The 5,130-nt window shown below is 41.6% G+C and overlaps 1 non-coding gene across 1 annotated transcript; it reads right to left on the bottom strand.

The window, feature by feature from the left end:
* Window positions 1–1,883: 1,883 nt before the first annotated feature.
* Window positions 1,884–1,971, bottom strand: trnay-gua. The gene is given in 2 exon segments: window positions 1,884–1,919; window positions 1,935–1,971. It is a non-coding gene; the product is annotated as a tRNA-Tyr (tRNA).
* Window positions 1,972–5,130: the final 3,159 nt, after the last annotated feature.

The following is a 5,130-nucleotide window of genomic DNA, read 5'->3' as shown; positions in this document are numbered from 1 at the left end:
TAAAGCACTCCTTCGAGCCGGAGTTGAACCAGCGACCTAAGGATTTCTGACATTATGAATCTACAGTCCTCCGCTCTACCAACTGAGCTACGAAGGGAACGCATCACTTTTGAGAACACCCAATAACAAGGACATGGACATAACAGAAACCTTATTACACTGTGGAAATGCTTGTTTAAACTGGTTCATTGTTGACTAAAGTCAGACTTACCTGCTTGAAATAATTGCAGAAGAACTACACAGAATTAGAAGAACATGTCTCTGTGTTTCACCTGCTAGCGCTGGATGTGGACAAGCTCAGCTTGTCTGAACATATCAAGCAAAGAAAACCATCTTAGCTTCTAAAAAATATCAGAAGAACTACACAGAATTAGCAGAACATGTTTCTGTCTCTGCGTTTCACCTGCTAGCACTGGATGTGGACAAGCTAAGTTGTCTAAACATTTCAAGCAAAGAAACCCATCTCGGCTTCTAAATAATTGCGACGAACTACACGGAATTAGCAGAACATGTCTCTGTTTTACCTTCTAGCGCTGGATGTGGACAAGCTCAGCTTGTCTGAACATATCAAGCAAAGAAACCCATCTTAGCTTCTAAAAAATATCAGAAGAACTACACAGAATTAGCAGAACATGGTTCTGTCTCTGCGTTTCACCTGCTAGCACTGGATGTGGACAAGCTAAGCTTGTCTGAACATTTCAAGCAAAGAAACCCATCTCGGCTTCTAAATAATTGCAGACGAACTACAGGAATTAGCAGAACATGTCTCTGTGTTTTACCTTCTAGAGCTGGATGTGGACAAGCTAAGCTTGTCTGAACATTTCAAGCAAAGAAACCCATCTCGGCTTCTAAATAATTGCAGACAACTACACGGAATTAGCAGAACATGTCTCTGTTTTACCTTCTGGCGCTGGATGTGGACAAGCTAAGCTTGTCTGAACATATCAAGCAATGAAACCCATCTCGGCTTCTTGTTTTGTCATCGGAAACAAACATAAGCACCTCCTTCGAGCCGGATTGAACCAGCGACCTAAGGATTTCTGACATTATGAATCTACAGTCCTCCGCTCTACCAACTGAGCTATCGAAGGGAACTCATCACTTTTGAGAACACCCAATAACAAGGACATGGACATAACAGAAACCTTTATTACACTGTGGAAATGCTTGTTTAAAACTGGTTCATTGTTGACTAAAGTCAGACTTCCTGCTTGAAATAATTGGAAAACTACACAGAATTAGCAGAACATGTTTCTGTCTCTGCGTTTCACCTGCTAGCACTGGATGTGGACAAGCTAAGCTTGTCTGAACATTTCAAGCAAAGAACCCATCTCGGCTTCTAAATAATTGCAAAGAACTACACGGAATTAGCAGAACATGTCTCTGTGTTTTACCTTCTAGCGCTGGATGTGGACAAGCTCAGCTTGTCTGAACATATCAAGCAAAGAAACCCATCTTAGCTTCTAAAAAATATCAGAAGAACTACACAGAATTAGCAGAACATGGTTCTGTCTCTGCGTTTCACCTGCTAGCACTGGATGTGGACAAGCTAAGCTTGTCTGAACATTTCAAGCAAAGAAACCCATCTCGGCTTCTAAATAATTGCAGACGAACTACACGGAATTAGCAGAACATGTCTCTGTGTGTTACCTTCTAGCGCTGGATGTGACAAGCTGAGCTTGTCTGAACAATCAAGCAAAGAAACCCATCTCGGCTTCTAAATAATTGCAGAAGAACTACACAGAATTGGCATAACAGATCTTTGTCTGTGTGTTTTACCTTCTAGCGCTGGATGTGGACAAGCTAAGCTTGTCTGAACATATCAAGCAATGAAACCCATCTCGGCTTCTTGTTTTGTCAGTCGGAAACAAACATAAAGCACCTCCTTCGAGCCGGAGTTGAACCAGCGACCTAAGGATTTCTGACTTATGAATCTACAGTCCTCCGCTCTACCAACTGAGCTATCGAAGGGAACTCATCACTTTTGAGAACACCCAATAACAAGGACATGGACATAACAGAAACCTTTATTACACTGTGGAAATGCTTGTTTAAACTGGTTCATTGTTGACTAAAGTCAGACTACCTGCTTGAAATAATTGCAGAAGAACTACACAGAATTAGCAGAACATGTTTCTGTCTCTGCGTTTCACCTGCTAGCACTGATGTGGACAAGCTAAGCTTGTCTGAACATTTCAAGCAAAGAAACCCATCTCGGCTTCTAAATAATTGCAGACGAACTACACGGAATTAGCAGAACATGTCTCTGTGTTTTACCTTCTAGCGCTGGATGTGGACAAGCTCAGCTTGTCTGAACATATCAAGCAAAGAAACCCATCTTAGCTTCTAAAAAATATCAGAAGAACTACACAGAATTAGCAGAACATGGTTCTGTCTCTGCGTTTCACCTGCTAGCACTGGATGTGGACAAGCTAAGCTTGTCTGAACATTTCAAGCAAAGAACCCATCTCGGCTTCTAAATAATTGCAGACGAACTACACGGAATTAGCAGAACATGTCTCTGTGTTTACCTTCTAGAGCTGGATGTGGACAAGCTCAGCTTGTCTGAACATATCAAGCAAAGAAACCCATCTCAGCTTCTAAATAATTGCAGAAGAACTACACGGAATTAGCAGAACATGTCTCTGTGTTTTACCTTCTAGCGCTGGATGTGGACAAGCTAAGCTTGTCTGAACATATCAAGCAATGAAACCCATCTCGGCTTCTTGTTTTGGTCAGTCGGAAACAAACATAAAGCACCTCCTTCGAGCCGGAGTTGAACCAGCGACCTAAGGATTTCTGACATTATGAATCTACAGTCCTCCGCTCTACCACTGAGCTATCGAAGGGAACTCATCACTTTTGAGAACACCCAATACAAGGACATGGACATAACAGAAACCTTATTACACTGTGGAAATGCTTGTTTAAAACTGGTTCATTGTTGACTAAAGTCAGACTTACCTGCTTGAAATAATTGCAGAAGAACTACACGGAATTAGCAGAACATGTCTCTGTGTTTTACCTTCTAGCGCTGGATGTGGACAAGCTAAGCTTGTCTGAACATATCAAGCAAAGAAACCCATCTCGGCTTCTAAATAATTGCAGAAGAACTACACAGAATTGGCATAACATATCTTTGTATGTGTGTTTTACCTTCTAGCGCTGGATGTGGACAAGCTAAGCTTGTCTGAACATTTCAAGCAAAGAAACCCATCTCAGCTTCTAAATAATTGCAGAAGAACTACACGGAATTAGCAGAACATGTCTCTGTGTTTTACATTCTAGCGCTGGATGTGGACAAGCTCAGCTTGTCTGAACATATCAAGCAATGAAACCCATCTCGGCTTCTTGTTTTGTCAGTCGGACACAAACATAAAGCACCTCCTTCGAGCCGGAGTTGAACCAGCGACCTAAGGATTTCTGACATTATGAATCTACAGTCCTCACTTTTGAGAACACCCAATAACAAGGACATGGACATAACAGAAACCTTTATCACACTGTGGAAATGCTTGTTTAAAACTGGTTCATTGTTGACTAAAGTCAGACTTACCTGCTTGAAATAATTGCAGAAGAACTACACAGAATTAGAAGAACATGTCTCTGTGTTTCACCTGCTAGCGCTGGATGTGGACAAACTCAGCTTGTCTGAACATATCAAGCAATGAAACCCATCTTAGCTTCTAAAAAATATCAGAAGAACTACACAGAATTAGCAGAACATGTTTCTGTCTCTGCGTTTCACCTGCTAGCACTGGTGGACAAGCTAAGCTTGTCTGAACATTTCAAGCAAAGAAACCCATCTCGGCTTCTAAATAATTGCAGACGAACTACACGGAATTAGCAGAACATGTCTCTGTGTTTTACCTTCTAGCGCTGGATGTGGACAAGCTCAGCTGTCTGAACATATCAAGCAAAGAAACCCATCTTAGCTTCTAAAAAATATCAGAAGAACTACACAGAATTAGCAGAACATGTTTCTGTCTCTGCGTTTCACCTGCTAGGACTGGATGTGGACAAGCTAAGCTTGTCTGAACATTTCAAGCAAAGAAACCCATCTCGGCTTCTAATAATTGCAGACGAACTACACGGAATTAGCAGAACATGTCTCTGTGTTTACCTTCTAGCGCTGGATGTGGACAAGCTCAGCTTGTCTGAACATATCAAGCAAAGAAACCCATCTTAGCTTCTAAAAATATCAGAAGAATACACAGAATTAGCAGAACATGTTTCTGTCTCTGCGTTTCACCTGCTAGCACTGGATGTGGACAAGCTAAGCTTGTCTGAACATTTCAAGCAAAGAAACCCATCTCGGCTTCTAAATAATTGCAGACGAACTACACGGAATTAGCAGAACATGTCTCTGTGTTTTACCTTCTAGCGCTGGATGTGGACAAGCTAAGCTTGTCTGAACATATCAAGCAAAGAAACCCATCTCGGCTTCTAAATAATTGCAGAAGAACTACACGGAATTAGCAGAACATGTCTCTGTGTTTTACCTTCTAGCGCTGGATGTGGACAAGCTCAGCTTGTCTGAACATATCAAGCAAAGAAACCCATCTTAGCTTCTAAAAAATATCAGAAGAACTACACAGAATTAGCAGAACATGTTTCTGTCTCTGCGTTTCACCTGCTAGCACTGGATGTGGACAAGCTAAGCTTGTCTGAACATTTCAAGCAAAGAAACCCATCTCGGCTTCTAATAATTGCAGACGAACTACACGGAATTAGCAGAACATGTCTCTGTGTTTTACCTTCTAGCGCTGGATGTGGACAAGCTAAGCTTGTCTGAACATATCAAGCAAAGAACCCATCTCGGCTTCTAAATAATTGCAGAAGAACTACACAGAATTGGCATAACATATCTTGTCTGTGTTTTACCTTCTAGCGCTGGATGTGGACAAGCTAAGCTTGTCTGAACATTTCAAGCAAAGAAACCCATCTCAGCTTCTAAATAATTGCAGAAGAACTACACGGAATTAGCAGAACATGTCTCTGTGTTTTACATTCTAGCGCTGGATGTGGACAAGCTCAGCTTGTCTGAACATATCAAGCAATGAAACCCATCTCGGCTTCTTGTTTTGTCAGTCGGACACAACATAAAGCACCTCCTTCGAGCCGGAGTTG

The sequence above is a fragment of the Micropterus salmoides genome, unplaced genomic scaffold (genome assembly GCF_014851395.1).
Source record: "Micropterus salmoides isolate LMB-PRFRI ecotype aquatic unplaced genomic scaffold, ASM1485139v1 Ms_hic_scaffold_3597, whole genome shotgun sequence".
Classification (NCBI taxonomy): Eukaryota; Metazoa; Chordata; class Actinopteri; order Centrarchiformes; family Centrarchidae; genus Micropterus; species Micropterus salmoides.
Note: the sequence above shows the minus strand (reverse complement) of the source record. Positions and strands in the feature narration are given on the sequence as shown.